This window comes from Biomphalaria glabrata, chromosome 2, assembly GCF_947242115.1.
Source record: "Biomphalaria glabrata chromosome 2, xgBioGlab47.1, whole genome shotgun sequence".
NCBI classification, from domain to species: domain Eukaryota; kingdom Metazoa; phylum Mollusca; class Gastropoda; family Planorbidae; genus Biomphalaria; species Biomphalaria glabrata.
The window spans coordinates 58,491,020-58,511,946 of record NC_074712.1 but is presented as its reverse complement, the minus strand read 5'-3'; the positions used below and the strand labels follow the sequence as shown (position 1 = coordinate 58,511,946).

The 20,927-nt window shown below is 36.1% G+C and overlaps 1 protein-coding gene across 2 annotated transcripts in view; it reads left to right on the top strand.

Moving 5' to 3' along the window:
- The first annotated feature begins 16,986 nt into the window (after window positions 1-16,986).
- LOC106065621 (proto-oncogene tyrosine-protein kinase receptor Ret-like) overlaps window positions 16,987-20,927 on the top strand; it is a 206,543-nt gene continuing 202,602 nt past the window's right edge. Inside the window, exon 1 of one of the 2 annotated variants that reach the window (XM_056021663.1) lies at window positions 16,987-17,301. The gene's annotated coding sequence lies outside the window, so the exon portion shown is untranslated. The remainder of the gene's footprint in view (window positions 17,302-20,927) is intronic. The other variant, XM_056021661.1, reaches the window with a different exon arrangement.

Sequence of the window (20,927 nt, the reverse complement as noted above, 5' to 3'; positions counted from 1 at the left end):
CTTCAATTTTATTCTAAAGCAAACTACAGTTACCAAATTCTATGAACGTAGCTAAGGGGCTTTTTAATAAAAAAAAAAAAAACACATATTATATAGTTTAAAACCCCCCAAAAATGATTTTGACGATAAAACTTCCCTTTTCGATATAAAATCTAAAGCAAACTAAAGCCAGTTAATTCCAAGAGCATAGCCAAGAGAGGTTACACATTTCTACCATTGACTGGGCTCCGTTAATAAAGTGCAGTGAATAGTCATCTGCCGAAATTGAAAAAGACTAAATGTGGCTCAACAAAAATGGCGAAAACGGATTTTAGGAGTCAATTATAGAGATCGGGTCTCAATCAAGGAAATCATATGCTAAACTGGGAGTAGACCCCTTAGTAAGGTTGTGACAGAGCGTCGCATGAGGATTGCGGGACATGTTCTTCGACAAAATGAATTACGCATAATAAGAGTTGCGATGACATGGAGGCCATTACGAGGAAAGCGCAAACATGGACATCCTAGTACAACTTGGCGTCACAATTTCATGGAGGTCCCCAGAGCAGGTGGAAAGAGGCTTCAGACATCGCCAGTGATAGAAGTTTGTGGAAGCAGCTTGCCTCCCAAAGCGCCGAACGACGCGGGAGTATCTAAGTCAGTAAGAATAACACATAAGGTTTTTGAAATAAAACTTTTTAATAGCAAGATAATGCACTGTCGATACCTCAGAATATGCATTTTGTTGACTTTCAATACCGAACTAGTGCTTGGCGGCGGGGCTCCGCCCCGCGCTGCAGGAGCTTACAGCGCTCCCCCAGACCCATTTGCTTGCAAGGGCGGGGAGTCTACAATTTTTCCACTAACTCCAGGAAGAACTTATTCTAGGGTACAATAAACGTCTTCCAAAGAATGAAGGGTCAGAATGTAATAATTAAGATTATTTTTACAAACACACACATACATTTTCTTTGCCGGGGGGGGGGGGGAATCACCCAAACCACCCCCACCCCCGAAAAAAAAATCCTGGCTACGGCCATGCATGTTATATATTTATATATATATAAAAGTACTAAGCTAAGAGAAGATAAATTTTGCATTACTGAGAGATATGGCTGCGATTAAACGGTGTTCTCCCTTAACTTAATATATGCTTTTTTTTTTAACGCCTTTAAAAAAATTCATTTGCTTGTTAAAACAAAACAAAAAAAATAAATAAAAGCTGCTCATTTTATTCATGTTAAACCAGGCACAAAGACTAAAAACTCAAAACATCTAAGTATAATAATAGACATAATCATGGAATTACTGGTGAAATTATTTAAAAAACTAAGCAGGCTAAAACATTAAGGTTTATTAATTTTTTTTCAGAACATAGATCTAAAGGTAAAATGCTATAGTGCTATAACTACTACAATATTAGAATATGCATACTCTAGAATCCCTCAACAAAAACATACAGAAACTAGAGCAAATACAAAGCAGTGTGATTCATAACAAACCAATATTCAAATCTGATACAAGTAACACCATTAATAAAATCGCGAGACCTTGAGACACTTCAGGACAGAAGAATAAAAAGTAAAGTAGCTATATATTCATAAAACACTGAACCATAATTTACAAATAGAAAAACAAAACACAATGCTTAGACAGCGTAGGAGTTACACCACCCTACACGACTGAAATAGGACTGTTGCATATTAGAGTGACGGGAGAACTACAGAACTGTAGACATTCAGTTTTGTGGATATGCTTGTTGCCACACTTGTCCTTAAAGTCTGTCAAAAGCAGCACTGGCATGAGCTGCTGTCTGTTGAGTAAATTAACTTCAAATAATATAACCAAGAATTCAAGTAAAAAACAGGCTCGCAACATTTTTTTTTAACCAAAATTAAATATTTAAATCAGGGGAGGCTACCAGTAGTAATCAGAATGTATTCTTGTATTCTCGCTGCTTCCCCCTGACTATCTTCGACTACGGTACTGATTATTGTAGATTGTAGATGATATGTATTTTGTAGAGTTTGTAGTTTCAGTAGAGCCGGATATATAGGGAGGCCTGGCAGGGCTACTCTCCATGGGCCTCCACAAGAGTTAAAAAAATCTTTATTTCGACGGGTTAGCAACTTATATATTTTTTCCCCCTATGAAGAATAATGTCCGCATTTTCACCTACAATACATTCAATCTTACAGTTTGCAACTCTGTCGTTGTTCAAAAGTGTCCTATAATAGTAGCTTCGGATTTCCTACTTTGCGTAATATCTAAACATTTACAATTTTGTTACTAAACTATATATATATACTTTTTTTTTTTTTTAAACGAAGGAAAATTTAATTTAATTTACAAGTACTCTCTTTCTTTTATAATACGGCATGCTTTTAAAATAGTTATAAATATGTAGATTTTTATTTAAGCTTTCGAAAAAGTGTAGGGGCCTCCACATCATTGGCATATCTAGAAATTTGCCATCATTTAGGGGGCCCGGGGGCTTAACCTCTTTGGGCCCATGCATTTTGCGTAATATTTAATATTTTATGTTAAAATCCCCCCCCCCCACACACTAATTTGGGGGCCATCCTCTCAAGTGGGGATCCGGCTGGATTTTCAAATTTTCCCCCATCCTCCCCCCCCCCCCCCACCCTAGCTACGCCTCTGCTTCACATAGTTAAATCCGGCCCTGAGTTACAGTCAAATCGTTTTTAAAAACAGCTTTCTAAAAAAACAACAACAAACAAAAATCTAAATGCCAATTTCTCTTAGTATGTTGGAGACAAAAATTGATTATTAATTTTTAAAAGTGTAATTTTAGTTTCAAACACGTAACCACCCCCCCCACACACACACACACACCTCCTCTTTCTTTATTAATCCCTTTTTTTTTTCAGTTCTCTCAAAAGGGACCAGGGCCGGGTTAAGGCAAAAGCAAAATAGGCAGCTGCCTAGGGCTTCCGATTGGTGGGGGCCTCAGACAGGACTCTACAATATTTTGTTTAGAGAAGAAATGGTAAAACCTGTCACCAATGTTTATTGTACACTAGGATGGTCTTATTCCACACGCTAGAACAAATTCGTACAAGTGCTCCTTCTTCCCTAGTGTCATTAGAGAATGATAAACATGCAGGACTAGATTGACACACGAAATGCCTAGGATGTACTTATGAAGTCACGTCTGTAATACACAATGTTATGAAAAGAGTTCATTAAAATTCTTTGTCAGTAGACGCAAAGATCTCGAGACCAAATAAAGTGACTGTCCATCGCTACCGGAGTATAAAGCAAGTAAACTGCTTATGGTACATTGTAGCCGACATGTAATTTAGAGTCACCAAGCTTGTTCAAGAACTCTCGAGGTTTTGCAGACAAGTGGCAAAAGAAAATAACCAATCCATTTTTATTAAAAATAAATTTTAAAACATAGGCCTACACTATCTTAGCTGACCAACAAACGTAAACTTTAAAACATTATAGGCTGACAATATCCTCGCTGACCAATACACTCAGTCTTTAAAACATATGCCTACGATGTCTTAGCTGACCAACACACCAAAAACAAAGGGCGTTTGGGCCACGAGGCGATCATCAGCTGCAAACAAACTAAAAAGAGAAACTGTTAAAAGGCCTTTGGTGAGGACTCAGGGGCGGACTGGATGTCAAAATCGGACCGGGCATTTCTATACAACCCAGCCCACAAATTCTACATCATATGATGGGCATTCATTTCTATCTGTCCTCAAAATCAAAATCAATATTTTTAACTTGATAATGTATCGATATGCATGCATACAGTGAACTCTATATCTTTATAAGAAATATAGGCCTCGTGTTGCGTTTTAATCAAGTATGTATTGGTCCTAAAAGGATGAAGCCTACTAGTAGCACTGTCTATGGTTGAAGGCTATTACGTTATTTCGGAAAATGTGTTCAATTAAAATAGTATTTCACTGTAGAGTCTGTAAAACATTTGTGTTTAAACACGGCGCTCAGAGGGCCTTTTACAAGAGAATATTATAAAAACTTTGACAATTTGATATGTGCCATAATCGTTGCGGCCTTTTCGGTGTCCCTACAGGCCCATTTGGGTACCGGCCCACCGGGCATTTGCCCAAGTTCCCATATAGCCAGTACGCCTCAAGTTAAAGTTAGGATTAGGCTATCGAAGCAGAAAACAAAGGAAACTTTGCTAGTGTAAATGTGTTGGGAATCGGGATTAAGTGGTCGAACTAAGATGAATGCGTGTGATTCTTATCTTATAAAACACAGAAGTTAATTCAAAAAAGATGATTACGTCCAACGTTCCTAGGTCAATCTAGTCATGCATGTTAACCAATGACAGTGAGTAGATCATATTCCTTTGTGTCTCCTGAAGTAAGTCACGTTACCAAGACAGAGGGACTGCCTTACGTGTGCATGTAATTTACATATGAGTTTACGTGTTCTTTTAAAAAGTTCTAGATGACAATAAAACTTCTGTATTTCTATTGCTTTCTATGGTGTTATTCTTTATAACAACTTCCTAAGTAAATAGAACAACTAGAGCAGCACTGTTGTTTTTTTTTTTTTTTTTTTGAAAATGCTTGCTTTTAATATAGTGTTCTGATCTTGAACACTGGAAGCAGCTAAAATTGTAAAAAAAAAATTAATTAATCAAAAGATACACACACAAAAAAAAGACTTTGAATCGCATGGCCACATTCTTGCTAATCTTGGACGCTAACTGCAGGACTAGAGAGGAGGGTCCTAGCAATGGAATTGAGATGTTATAGATTTATAGAATGATACTAGGTATCACCTACAAAGTCTGCATCGGAAATGAGGAGCCCCACGATGACTGGATGACCATTGTCAAAAACGCAAACTAAAACTTTATGGTATATCACAAGTTCCTCAGGGCTCGCAAAGACCTTCCTTCAGGGAACAGTACCAGGAAAAGAAGAAACAGACAGAGAAAAACGATGGGAAGACAACATTAAAGAATGGGCGGGCCTGTCATTGAAAGAGGTTCTATCCAAGGCAAAAGATAGATCATGTGTGGTGCCCCAAAGCAGTGCTTGATTTAACTTAGTTAAAGGCAACAAGGAGTCTCGGTGGCTGAGCGGTAAAGCGCTTGGCTTCCAAACCGGGGACCGAGGTTCGAATCCTGGTGAAGACTGGAATTTTTTATTTCGGGAATTTCGGGCGCCTCTGAGTTCAGCCAGCTCTAATGGGTACCTGACATTAGTTGGGGAAAGTAAAGGCGGTTGGTCGTTGTGCTGGCCACATGACACCCTCGTTAACCGTAGACCACAGAAACAGATGACCTTTACATCATCTGCCCCATAGACCATAATGTCTTAAATGGAAATTTTACTTACTTTTATTAAAGGCAACATAAACTATAGCTTAGGGCTCTCTATTGCCTAGGGGTCCCCCCAAATATTGTTTTGAAGAAAAAGCAAAGGAATAAATTATCTCATGTTGATTACAAGGGGCCCCATATCTCAAAACGCTTAGGGCCTTATGTAGTCTAAATCCGGCCCTGTATCAACGATTCAACTTAGGGGGAAGATGAAGGTGGTGAAAATATATTTTTAAAAAAATGAGACCGAGAGAACTTTGTGCTTCCTGGAGGTTTTGATCACTGTTGAACTTGAAAAGCAAATACGATCAATGTACTTAGAGACCATTTAGATGTCGAGTAGTCTTTTATCTTCCTGGTGTGTGTGATGATGGACAGTCCGAATGTTCCACCTGGACATTTTCATGTTCATCAAAGAGTTGTTTTTTTCCATCAGCCAGTTAAAAAAAATTCTGAGACAAAAACTTTGTTTTCCATTAATGAGACTGAAGAGTTCCTCCAAACCAAATGAAACACAAACAACAACTTTGTTCCTTAGTTGGTCGAACTTAACCATCTGGTCAAAGTCTCATTAACCAAATCTTAATTAGGAAGAGTTACTTTGTGAGACTCTAATATTTTTTTTAATCAATCTCGTCAATCTATTAGCGCTAATGCAGACGACGTATAATTAGTTTGAATCCGGACATCAAATGAAATGTTTCATTCTCAGGTGAATTCTTAGCAAACAAGACGTTGATTGCCATATGACACTATAACCTTGGAGCGATCAATATAAATCAATTTTAATTTTCAACAGTTTACAAACATGTTTTGATGACGTAAAACTAATATAATAATAATAATAATAATAATAATCTTTATTGTCCGTATGGAAATTTGTCTTACAATTTGTGCATTACAGCAAACAAAAAACATTATAACTATAAGAAACCAAAGTGTACATTCACACCAGACGCACTCATAATTTACATGTGACAAAGTTTATATCAGATTGTTTCTGTTTAATAATTTATATAATTTATTATATCAGATTGTTCTTATAGGGCTGTTGCGGTACCGGTACCCGGATGTGGTCAGGCACGGAGACGGAGGGGCGCCGCCATGAAATATCTAGCCCACATTGCACCACATAAAATCATTACCATAAATAAACGGTTAACAGATCTCGTGTGGCGCCCCAACAGTTCAACAGACTAAGAGATAGGTAAAAGGGTGAGACATGCTTATATTTGAATATCTATTTTTTTTTACAAAAGTACTGTCTGTATTTTACTGTATCTTACCGTATAATGATATGATATAGGCCCTATATATATATATAGGTTAGTAGAAATTTGGGAAGTAATCTCGGAACCAAAAGGGTAGATAAAACAAGGTTACAAAGACAGTTTATGTGGAAATAGAAACTCAAAATCGGCCCCCGAAGTGGTCCACTCTGGCAGGTAAAAAGGCAGATTTCAATATTTTCAGGAAAAAATATCAGAATGAAATTCTATCAAAGGCAAATGACAGAGAAGAATGGAGAAAGAAAGTTGACAGAACTTGTGTGGTGCCCCAAAAGGTCCAGCAGACCAAGGGATAGGTGAAAGTGTATGTGATGTTAGATGTGAGCCTGTCCTAGCTGATGTCATATAATGATTATCTATTTTTTCTAATTGTTCTGCAAACAGCTATTTTCGTACTAAAAGATTCAAGAAAAAACAATATTTCAATAAAAAAAAATAGTTCTAAAAGTGGTGTATTTTTATGAAAAAAAACTGCTTGCATACTTGATTTTAAAAATTAGATTTTTCGCTTTCAGAAAAGAAAAAAGTAGTCGTTGCATCAGAACTTTGAATGTTCTAAAATATTATGTCGGATTTTCACTATCCTTTCTAGTTTACTAGATCTAAACGGGACGGACGGACAGACAGACCACACAAAACTAATAGCGTCTTTTCCCCTTTAGGGGGCCGCTAAAAAACAACAACAGAAAAAAAACATTATTAAGTTGTGCGCTTTGCGGACTTGCATGTAATATATAAATGGCTTCCTTCAGTTGCGAAGTGACTGTGCATCATCTCATAGAAATGAGATGAATGCTTGGGCATTAGCTTTGGTTGGAACGTTGCTGCCCACTGAGCAGTTCCTCCCTCTTCATGTAGCTGATCTATCCAAAGAAACGGCAAGTGCTAATACAATTTGGGATCAGCGGTGTCGCAGGCTCTGCCAGGGTGTAGCACTCTGTTCTGCAAACTGCCTATTTTGTTTTTAATCAGGGATGACTTCTGAAGCCTTTGGGTATAGCTGCAAGGCAGCAAAAGTTTGAATTAAGAGTTTTCCTTCTTCTAGGTAGGTAGCCAGCCATTGCTAACGAGCTCTTCTTCCTCGAAGCTTGCTGATTTACGCGCCAGTTTATCGATGTCTCCCTTGCTGTTAGGGAAAACTGTCCCGCCAAACTCAATATCTGAGCCATACGTGAAGAACAGCCAACTTTATTGTAAATGTAAACAAATATAATAACTACACAGTTCAGATTTATGGAAATTCAACTTCAAACATTAGTATATTTCAAACATTTTTGTACAGATCCAAATTTTAAACAATCCAGACTTCTAAATCGACCGCTAAAATAACTACTTTACAAAACAACGCTTTGTTTCAACTTTTTAAAAAAATTTCACATTTTTTGTAGTGTTAAAAGATCGTCATGTCCAGTCTAGATATAATATATATATAAATCAAACATTTATACGTTTTTGAGATTATCTTTAAAGTTACACACCTTAACTTTATCTAAGCTGCAATCATTTGACACACCTTAACTTAATTTAAGCTGCTGGCATATGATACACATTAACTTTAAGCTGCAGGCAAATCATAAACTTTAACTTAATCTAAGCTGCAGGCATTTAACACAACTTAACTTTATCTAAGCTGCAGACATTTGACACAACTTAACTCTAAGTTGCAGACATTTGACACACCTTAACTTTATCTAAGTTGCAGACATTTGACACACCTTAACTTTATCTAGGTTGCAGACATTTGACACACATTAACTTTATCTAACCTGCAGACATTTGACACACCTTAACTTTATCTAGGTTGCAGACGTTTGGCACACCTTAACTTTATCTAAGCTGCAGACATTTGGCACAGCTTAAATTTATCTAAGCTGCAGACATTTGACACACTTTAACTTTATCTAAGCTGCAGACATTTGACACACCTTAACTTTATCTAAGCTGTAGGCATCTAATGCATAAATAAGAATAAAACATTTGGATCTTCACTTGTTATAGAAATAAGAATTTTTTTTTTCGAAACTTATTAAAATTAGTGCACAAAGAAGCACTGTAGCTATAGCGATAGTATAAAACTGAACACTAAAAAGATCTTATCGTTTGACAAGCCTAACCTGAAGACTATGAAATCCAGAAGTTCATCTCAAACATATTGAATGTGAATCGTGTTGTGGTTATTGAGATGGGAAGACTAAAGAAAGTCTGTTTTAATAGAGTATTCTATTTTTAGACCCAAGAAAAATAACTCTGTGTTAGTTCATTGTAACTATCAGAAAATCTAGAGTTAAAAGACTAAGAATATTTCTTGAAATGAAATTTGGACCATTAAAAAATGTAATGAGGCAGATTAACATTGAATTCAGTTTTTAAACATCTTCTTCAGAGTGTGACATTGTTGGAGTGTGCTTCTTTGATGAAGTTCTGCGATTAAGGTCATCTTCAATGTAATTAAATATTTATGACGCTTATAAAAATTAAAATATAACAATTCCATGTGAAAAAGATATGAAACTTTTCTATACGCTGATGCTCGGTCGTTGGTTTGTATCTACAAACAGCGAGTACATCTGGACCTAGATGTAGGCGCATTAAATTCTTAGCAAAATAAACTTGAACAAACATCTTTGGAAATAAACCTGAATGTAACATTTATTTCTACATAAGTATAAATTAAAAGCTGTAGTTTATTGAGACTAGAAACAAGTGAAAGGCGAATTAAAAAGAAAATATAGCTCACAACACATACGAGTCTTCATCGTCTCTCGGTGAAACTTCCTTATTCTATCACATGACTTTCTCGAGCTTTCATTAGAAACTCTACAACCAAAAGCATCCTCTCCCCTTTCTTCTTCCTTCTTCTATCACATGACTTTCTCGTGCTTCCATCAGAAACTCTACAACCAATACAACCAAAAACATCCTCTCCCCTTTCTTCTTCCTTCTTCTATCACATGACTTTCTCGTGCTTCCATCAGAAACTCTACAGCCAATACAACCAAAAACATCCGCTCCCCTTTCTTCCTCCTTCTATCACATGACTTTCTCGTGCTTCTATCAGAAACTCTACAACCAAAAACATCCGCTCCCCTTTCTTCCTCCTTCTATCACATGACTTTCTCGTGCTTTCATTAGAAACTCTACAACCAAAAGCATCCTCTCCCCTTTCTTCTTTCTTCTTCTATCACATGACTTTCTCGTGCTTCCATCAGAAACTCTACAACCAATACAACCAAAAACATCCGCTCCCCTTTCTTCCTCCTTCTATCACATGACTTTCTCGTGCTTCCATCAAAAACTCTACAACCAAAAACATCCGCTCCCCTTTCTTCCTCCTTCTATCACATGACTTTCTCGATCTTTCATCAGAAACTCTACAACCAAAAACCATCCGCTCCCCTTTCTTCCTCCTTCTATCACATGACTTTCTCGTGCTTTCATCAGAAACTCTACAACCAAAAACCATCCGCTCCCCTTTCTTCCTCCTTCTATCACATGACTTTCTCGTGCTTCCATCAGAAACTCTACAACCAAAAACATCCGCTCCCCTTTCTTCCTCCTTCTATCACATGACTTTCTCGTGCTTTCATCAGAAACTCTACAACCAAAAACATCCGCTCCCCTTTCTTCCTCCTTCTATCACATGACTTTCTCGATCTTTCATCAGAAACTCTACAACCAAAAACCATCCGCTCCCCTTTCTTCCTCCTTCTATCACATGACTTTCTCGTGCTTTCATCAGAAACTCTACAACCAAAAACCATCCGCTCCCCTTTCTTCCTCCTTCTATCACATGACTTTCTCGTGCTTCCATCAGAAACTCTACAACCAAAAACATCCGCTCCCCTTTCTTCCTCCTTCTATCACATGACTTTCTCGTGCTTTCATCAGAAACTCTACAACCAAAAATATCCGCTCCCCTTTCCTCGTCGTTACCTTCGAAACACACACGGGCACTCTATGACACTGTATAAAACAAAATGAATTCACTACCACTCATTGATGAGTTAATTGGTTAATTTCTTAATTGATTTGTGTGTTGTTATCTATATAAAAAAATTATTATTCACAATATCAACATGGTCCGAGAAAGAGAAGCTGGAGAAGAAATGTGTACAAGAATCCACTAAGTCAGACAGACGGGCTTTGTAAAAAAAACTGTATTTAATTTTGCATTGTATAGTGCCTAAAAATCTTTTTACTGTACGTAAAATGAATACTACGTAAACCTAATTTACACCTGATAAACTACATTCATATGCAAGCGCGATGCAAGACTAAATATTTCTATAGTAAGTTAAATGGTGTAGACAAAGTTAAACAAAATAGGTGTTACGTGTTTTGTTTATGTGAGAAATTTCCGAAGCTCTGTTTTGTAATGTTATGTATTTACTTGACAAAAAAACAACTTTTTGTTGGATAGTTTAAATTGAATTTAGGAAGAATAATTGAACTGCGACATTAGTATAAATTTAATATTTGCCATTTTATTAAAAGAAATATTTCACTTCATTTGTTTTGTCGAGTTTAAAGTGCAGAGGAGGAGTTTTAATAATTTAATTACACATCCATTTAAAATCATTGTTTCTAATTTTTTTTAATTGTCTAAACGTAGATCGAATATCACCGAATGTGCCAACCACAACATTGGATATTTAGACCGGAAGAACAAGGGGAGTAACGCGGCTCATTTTAATAAAAAAAAATTATGAGATTTGACAAGCGCTTTCTCAATTTTTGAATATTTTTAAAAAATCCGTCCAGCTTTTTTTTTCATGCTAGAACTATTGCAGATGTTCAGGATCAACTAATCAATGTCAAGGACGTTAAAATTGAGCTTGAAGATTACCAACTAAATTAAGGTCAAAAACAGAAGAGTTTGAAAACTTCGATTCTGCTGTGCTATACTATGCACAGCGATGATCATATAACTGTTTAATAATACAGTTTGTCTACACTTTCTTATTTTCTTCACCGGATACACCAAAAATGTTGCTATTTTTAGATTTTCCGCCAAGTTTGAAAATCTCCAATAGCAGCACATTTTTCATAAATGGTAATTTTTTTTTTAATTGCATTTTTTGAAAAGTTTTTTCTTGTCAGAATTACTTTTCGCCGCTCAACCTCACACTGATGGATGGCCACCCAACCTCACACACTATTGCCGTCCATGATGCTGCATCCACCAACCATTGTGTTTCTACGAATATGATTTTATCATTACTTTTGAGAAACTTTTCACAATTCATATTGACTTAAAGGGAAATAATCGAGTCAATGGGAGGTTATTTCGAGACAACTTGCACACAAATGTTGTACATGTTTCGGATGTTCCTTTAGAGTTGAAGATAATCTACTTCCTAGTCCAAACCTCCCGCAGACGACGGGGGATGGCAGCGGGCAAGGTATGAACTCGACAGTCAGCCATCCGCGAGTAACAGATCAGGTCAAAGATGCAACGAATTGAAACGATTCTTCTATGGTAAATCAAATATATTGTTACGTATCTCTCTATCCAGGCTCTCTGCAAACTGCACCTTACACCACCAACTTAAAGAACTTGACAACTCTGGGCTTCAAAATAACGTAATAGTTTAATGTCGATAAATAACAGCCAATACAGTACAATTGGCAGCACGTAACACAAGACTGTACAAATATCTCTCCGCCGTATCAACTCTTGCACTGGTCTCTCTGTCTCGTCTCGGACTGGTACTGAGCCGTTGTAACGAACTGTAGATCGGGAAGTTGTGACTGACTGGTCTCTGATACCTTCGCTCTTTATATAGGGTCCCTACTGGCCTTCTCGAACCGGACAGAACGACGCTCGACGTTTCTAGGTGGTCAGATGACTACAACTCTCGTGACGCTCCTGAGCTCTGTTCACAACGTCGATCCTTCCCGGACCGCCGTCGATCCTTCCCGAACCGCCGTGTTGACACTCGTCTCGGCTGACCATCGTAGCTCGTCACGGTTGACCGCTCGTCTAGCGCTGGCCTGGGGCGATTTGCGTCGGCTGACTACACACACACTACTACCCCCATTTGTGCCACCACCAGGTTTATAACAATATCATAATGTTTTTAGACAAGTTATCATAAGTAGAAAGGAAAAAAAAAGAGTTTTTTGAAAACAAATATTACATACTATTTTGGATGGAAAACCTAGATCTAATCTTAATCTTTGTATCACTTTTATCAACAACCAAAATCATCTAACAATGTAACACTGTCAACAGTTACGAGCTAATTAAATGCAGATAAAAATATTCCTTGTTAAGCATGGCATCATTCCGAGTGGATGACCATGTACGGTACATTACACTGTAGCTTTTTCCCCCAAATAAATAGCACCTAGTGGCCGCCTCTCTGGTGCTGTCGTGGGAGTTATACATAACTTCATCTGCAAATCTTACAACATATGTAGTTGAAATGAATAGTTCGAATACCTACATGACCTTTTCAATTTTCGACAACCGCTATAAACATATAAACAATTTTGAAGATTACTTAGTTCTTGAAAATATATGACAATCATGATTTATAAAAATGACGGGAGTTGGTGGATTGTGAAACGATAGGTCGCGAGTTCGAATCTCAGTGAATGCTGGGATTACAGATTTTCATATTTCTACCATTTACATGTGAACACTCAACTCTAAATTGTACCAGATATTAATTTGAAAACTGTAAATTGTACCAGACATTAGTTTGAAAACTTTAAATTGTACCAGATATTAATTTGAAAACTGTAAATTGTACCAGACATTAGTTTGAAAACTATAAATTGTACCAGACATTAGTTGGAAAACTTTAAATTGTACCAGACATTAGTTGGAAAACTTTAAATTGTACCAGACATTAGTTGGAAAACTCTAAATAGTACCTGACATTAAATGAAGATATTAAAGGCAGTTGATTGTTTTGCTGGCTGTACGCATGACACGCTCGTCAATTGTTGAACTAGAAACATGTGAGCTTTTCACTTAATGAAGGACTTGACGCTTATATCTTTTAATTTATGGAGCATAGCTCGCACAACTCTATTAGATTTGTTTCTTACTAATTTGATAACTTAGGTCAGGAAATGTAACTTGAAAGACAAAACTAAATAATTTTTCAAAGTAATTCATGTTTACAAGAAACACTTGTACGGTGTACAGAGTTAACACTAGAGTTATTTAGACACACTTCTAATAGTCGAAAGGAAAGATTCTAGTCATTATATTTTTAAGGTTGACAAAGTCCTACAAAGAAAGCTCACCCACGACTGCGGATTGTGTTGAGTCAGAGTCAGACATGAATTTAGCAGACAAACATTTCCAGCTTGTGGTCAATCTTGTTTCAAGTGTCTAATCATAAAACACAATTTCCACAACCAAGTGTGGGAATAAAAACTTAGAGAATGAAGGCAGAGAAAGAGAGAGAGAGAGAGAGAATGAGAAAGAGAGAAAATCATAAGGAATTTATTTTCTTCTTATCTTATCTTATATACTACAGACGTTACTTAAAAAAAGATAATTACGTCCTACGCATTTCATGTGTCAATCTAGTCATGCATGTTAATCAGTGACTTAAACTCGGCTAAGTCCTTGGTTTTCCTGGCTGATTCAGGCAACACATTCAATTCTCTAATGGCACCAGGGTAGCTTAAAAATGTGTGAAAAATTTCATTAAAAAGATTTAATCTTCACATTCTAAGAATATTCTAGTTCTCTGGAAACATATGTAAGAGAGATTCTCCAGAGGTTGAATGATCAGCTCGGACGTCAAGTTTGTTCCTGATGCCGTAGAGGAAGAAGAAACGGCTTCCGAAAGTGACAGAAGAAAACTTATTTAAAAAGTCTCGTCTGCTTCAGTTGTGACACAATATGTAGGTCACAGCCTGGTCGTCCTAGCCATGTAAAATAACTGAAATCTTCCTTAATCGTCTGTATACATTCTAGCTTTAATCTACCTGCCAAGCCTGGCAAATTCACTTATGACCTGTTGATTCTAATTTGAAACTTCTAACAGTAATCAAAAGGAATTGTTAATCTTTCTATTTGAAAATTCACAGGTCTACAACTATGCTGTAATCAAGAACATTGACTTAAATGAGCTTGTGCAGAATGGAGCCATGGATGTGATAAATGCTAAACTGACATTTTGTGTAAAAGCGAAGCACTATCTGCGAGTATTGCTGGGGGTGTCGTGTGATTTAAAAAAAAAAATTTATGGATTCATCGCTTTTCTTGATTTAGCCCTTTAGAGTCTAAGGGAGGCATGGGGCCGCATCGGTGCTTTTCACTGGCAATGTCTCTCGGGTCCATGTCCACCTTGCTTTCTTTTATTATGTTGCTCTCTTCCATGTTTACTTTGGTCTCAAAGGCTTTATCTTCCCATGTGCACAACGTCGTTCCTAATGTAGGATATGAGCTCTGCCTTGCGTAGTTGTCGAACTATAAGCATCTTTCTGCGCCACATTTTTGCCACACTTCTATGGATATCTTCTATAGGTCTACATTAAAAAAGGTTTAACTTAGATGAAGCTAATCATTAGCCAAGGGTGTTACAAAACATATGAAGATACAAATTTTAGCGTTTGTTTCGTTATAAATATTTCCCTGTCCACGTGAAGAATCACGTATCTAATGAAGAAGAGTGGTATATTTATTACTTACATTCCACCTAATGGCATTCAATTTCTTCCAAGTTTTATCCAGTAGATATACAATGTAAAATTGGTTTTTATTCATAAAGTACAAGTTTAAACATTTTATTATGGTGATTGAAATAGATAAATAATATATAATTTGTTTGTTTTAATTTTTATAATATGTAATGCTAAAATAGAATTTATATATAGTAGGGTAATGTTTCTACTAAGTTTAAATAACATTTTTTTCAGACGAAATATGCAAAATTTTACTAATAAAATGTCCATAGAGTTCTCTATATCATTGTACTACGAAAATAATCTACCGAAAGGTCATCGTCAAAGGCTGATAACTGTTGGAAAAAAATGTCATCTATTTATAATTTATATAAAAATTACAAATTTTTCAATTTTAAACGTCAACTGCATAAAACATTATCTTTTCTTTTAATAAACTGTTTTAAATCAAATCTAATGTTTTAATTTTCAAAAATGTCATCATTTTGAAGAAATATTGAAATAATATTTTGTACAATAGTATATAAAGAATTTGTAGTTTGATCTTTTAGAAAGAATATTTAACTCATACTATCTCATAGTATGTTTATAAAACCTCAATTTAGAAACATTTTATCATTCCTGTGGTATTTACGTTAAATGTCTGTTTTTTTAAGCCAAAGGTACAAGGTTCAAGTCTCATGGGGCATATATCAATTTTTTTTTTCTTTTTTTTTTTTTTTTTTTGATGTGTAAAAAAAAAGGAGAATCTGTTCTACGAATGCCAAAAAAAATAAAAATTTTGTCTGAATAGATTTATATTCTTAGCTTAAAATGAAGAGAAAGGCAGACTTGTTACTGCAAAATGTTCATCTGGCGTTCTTTGTAATTTTATTAATTCTGTATCTTAAATGATGATTTTGACAGGTAGTCTTGTCTAACAATATGATCAAACCAGTTCTTACAAAAAAAGATCAACATATAAATGGCACTATACAACAAATATCGCGGCATTCTTGATTTGAACAGCCAATACAAAATTGTAAAACTACGCCTTGAGATTGGAGGATCGATGGGAATAGTTATCAAAAAGAAACGAGGAAATGAGCTTTCTGTTGCTTGCTTGTTGTTCATTTTTGAAGTAGAGAAATGAAGCCATTTTCTGGCGCGTATAAAAAAGATAAGCGTAAAATATGGCATTAATTAATGTAAGTACTAGATCTACGGACTTCTAGTGAACTAGTTTCATGTCAATTTCATATCGTTTCTTTAAATTTTCGTATATATGGCCCGCGACACAAGTGTCGAAAACTAAATTGGCCCGCAGGTCATAGGTCGGGCATCACTGGTGTAATTCCTTTACATTTAAGTATATAGGTATGCGTACATCTTCATTCGTATTTTTAATTTTGAAAATTTTGGTCAAATTGCGACAATGACCTATATATTTTATACATCCGCTAAATAGCCCATTGATTTCACGTTTCTCTTATTGAAGCCAGGCAAGGAAAGAGCATAAATTGATCCAATTTTTATTCCACTGAAGCACATATAGGTAATATTGTTCTCAACATATGTCAGAAATACGCCTAATATATTATCTATTTCCGCCAACACAAAAATACCATAAATGAACAGCATTAGGGCTTGCGCAGTTGGCGGTCAGTTTATTTTTTGTTTCTGTTGTGAGCGGGATCACAGCAGACGCTGTCTCCTCCATCATTAGCAAGCAGGACAGCACGCGCATGATGTAGGTGACACTGCCACGCGCAGGAACTGATACCCACAATGCACGCGGCTGGTGTTGCTAATGGAGTTTGTAGAAAAAAAAAAACAAGAGAGTGAGGAGCAGGGAAGGTACGGGAAAAAAAAAGGGGGAGCGATGGTGGAACTGCTGTATAAAACGATATTTCGCCAAATAGAAGAGTGCTCATTCAAGGGTAACAACTAAAAAAAAAAAGGAGTACTTTTAATGACTTTTATTTGCATGTGTTTTTGTGCCATTTAAATAAGTTTTTATTCAGTATTGGCTACACCCGAAGGAAAAATTTACTCACTTAGGTAAGTAAACTTTAAAATCACAATTTAGAACAAGAAGAGAATAACGCTAATGTTTTCTTAACAAATTTTCTGAAACCTATTTATATATTTTAAGGAATTCTGTAAGCGAAAAGTTACAATTTACCACACGTATATGCATATATATGATAATATCACACAAGTCTTCCAAATTATATAGCGTATGTATTGTCGATAGCGAAAGAAGAACACTGTACTAGGTATTGCGCTAGAGATTTCAGCAATAAAGCCATCACAGCACTAACCTCTTCTGACACCATTGATATAAATGAGGTCGCTATGTACATGATCTGCACGACATGCCAGTTAAACTCTTGACTTCAACGACATATAAAGCCTTGTTTTATATGTCTAGGATGTTTCTTCCGAATTGAGGATGCTTACATCCTAGCACAAACCTCGCTCAGGAAGACGGGCAGGTTCGAACCCGGGGCGTCCTAAAAGTGCCGATATCAATAATCCTAGTCTTCTCTTCGGTTCCAGAGCTAAACACTTTACCACTCAGCCACCGCGCCACCTTCTTATGAACTTAAGGTTGCCACTATAAGTTTGTAGTGTAATGAGCTATTTAACGACGCACCTCAGGATACCGACTTTGAAAGCGACTTTAGTAGTGACGTCATTGGAAGCTAGATATTATAGATATCTGAGAAACAAAACAGTTGGCTTAGTTCTTTCAAAGAGACAACATCAAGGTTGCGACAGAAACATGACCAATTACCATTCTACATTGATACATATTTAACTTTTTATTTGTTCTTTTTATCGGCGGACTCAGCGTCTTGCAAAGCAATTTGCCAGAACATAAATGAAAAACTGTCATGGAATCCACATATTGATGAAACTATAAAAAAAAATCAAACAAAGCATTAGGGTTTATTAAAAGAAATTTCTATAAATCAAATAATGTTATTTAACCTTGGTTAGGCCAGTAATAGCATATGCATCCTCTGTTTGGGACCCCTCAACTCAAGAAAACATTAAAAAACTGGAACAGACACAAAATAGAGCAGTGAGATTCATAACAAACGAATATTCACATTTGACTAGAGTAACATCTTTAGTAAAATCACTAAATTTAGAAAGCCTTCAGCCTACATAAAACACTGAACCATAATCTTCAAATACAAGAACAAAACTTAATAAAATACTCTGAGAGACACAAAGATGAAGGCACATTCTTCGTCCCATATGCTAGTACAAACTTGTACAAATACTCCTTCTTCCCTAGTGCTATCAGAGCATGGAGTGGGTTGCCTGAGCTAGCCAGGAAAACCAGTGACTTGGCAGAATTTAAGTCATTGGTTAATATGCATGACTAAATGCATGACGCGTAGGACGTAATCATTCTTTTTTGATGTAACGTCTGTATTATATAAGATAAGAAGATAAGATAAGAACATTATACTCATACATCTTCTGATTAAAGTTATCAACACATCAAACAGCCAACAAACAAAACATTACAGAAATAAAACACTTGCACCTATTTTCTTGATGACTTCATTTTAATTGCGGCCACCTCTGCCTACTATTTTTTTTTTACCAAGCTTATATCAAGTAACTTCGTCTGTATGTCTGTCTGGGTGGAATCCTGAACGCGTTTTTCTCCCACTTACCATTCTCGGATCAAGTTGAAACTTTCCACGATTAATCATTGTCTGTGACAGCACATGAATCAACAAAAAGATTAATTTGTTGATTGTTATTAAATAATTTTGTTGATATAAGATAAGATAAGAAAATTTTTTATTGATCCAATCAAATGGAAATTCAGTTTGACTACAATTGACAACCCCAGGGTAAATACTGTACAATAACAATATAGATGCAAATACAAACAACATTCACACACGAAACACATACACACTTACAACCATCACATTTATAAAATAAACTTCTATGAACTTCTCGATGACGACAGATGATCTTGTAACACTCTGACTGAAAGAGGGATGAAGGAGTTTTTAAATCTTTCTGTTTTAGTCCAAACGGTAAGAAGACGATCACCTCGTTCAGATCTTATATAGAAAAAGGAGATAAGCTATGCAACAATGGTAGCGATGGAACGGGACTCTCCCCCCCCCCCCCCTCAAATGCGAATGGAATGCTCGTCTGCATGCAATATAGCAGACGCGTCGCAAGACTAGGAGAGTAACATTCTTATTGTGTACAGTAAGGATTGAGTCCAAATAATTCATGTCATTGCACTTCATATAAGCGAGCTTTTTATTCGTTTTTTTCTCTCAAATATTTAACTTGTTCCATTGATAGGAGCAGAGTCACACAAAGATATAGAGTCATAGTCTTTTCAAATTGTTTTTCGCCATTTTGAGATGTAAAAAAACCAACTGGTCAGTCGAGTTTACTTGAGAGAAGACTCAAGTTTAATTAACAGCCAAGATGAACTTTTGATAAAAGTCCTTGTATTATAGTTCTTATTCTATACAAATAAAACAAACTGCGACTTTCAGGAGGTTTGACAATAGTGAACTAATTTGGAAAAAAGTAAAATTAGTAATAGATTTTTTAAAACCATATTAAATAGCAAACATTTTATAACTTTGTTTTATTCCTTCTCAAATTGTAAATTTTGTTTTTTAATGTTTCAATCGTCTGCTCTGTAGTTTCTCTAGTCAAAGAAGTTACAAATAATACCCACTGACCTATGTAAAGGATTTAAACGTTGTTTAATATCGTTAAGTTTTATAAATTTTAAAAGTAAACATGAAAATGTCTTAACAAAAGGAGTTTTTGATAACCAAAACTCATTGGTGGCCCATGCGAGTCGGTTGTACTCAAGCATTACGTTGCACAGAATATTGTGATTTTCTTTAAAGTCGATACAAATTGGTTACACGCGTGTGCATACAATATGCACACGAAACTTGCGATTTCATTATGTTATAAAATGTCTGCTTAACATACGAGCTCATGCTTAACATTTTATTTTTAAATTTAATTTATTTAACAAATATGTTCACCCCCACCCTCACTTATCCCTTAGTCTGTTGAATCGTTGGGGCACCACACAAGATCTGTTAACCGTCTTTCTCCATTCCTCTTTCAATGACAGGCCTGTCTATTCTTTTATGTTGTCTTCCCATCGCTTTCTCTGTCTGCCTCTTCTTTTATTTTTTCCTGGTACTGTTCCCTGAAGGAAGGTCTTTGCGAGCCCTGACTTTGTTATGTTGCCATAGAGTTTGGGTTTACGTTTTTTAACAGTTGTTAGCAGGTCATCGTGGGGTCCGATTGATGTATGAATCCACTTTCTAATCTCTTCATTCGTGATGCGGCCTTTGTAAGTGAAACCTGGTGATCTTTCTGTACTATATAGTCATATGTACCTAATGTATCTACTTCTATACAAAGCATAACGGTTGGCTCTCAGGAAGTCGAAAGTAGTTGATCTGCTTTTAAGCACGATACAGGCAATGATGAAATCTGATTTTCATTAGCTCTTTTTTTATATAGATAGACAGACGGAGTGACAGACAGATAAATAAAACTTTTCCTTACTACAGGTGGTTGTGGGGGGGGGGGGGAGGAACGCTAAGTAGAACAAGAGGGCTGTACAGAAAGGACAAGACAAGAAGAATGTTGTGTTG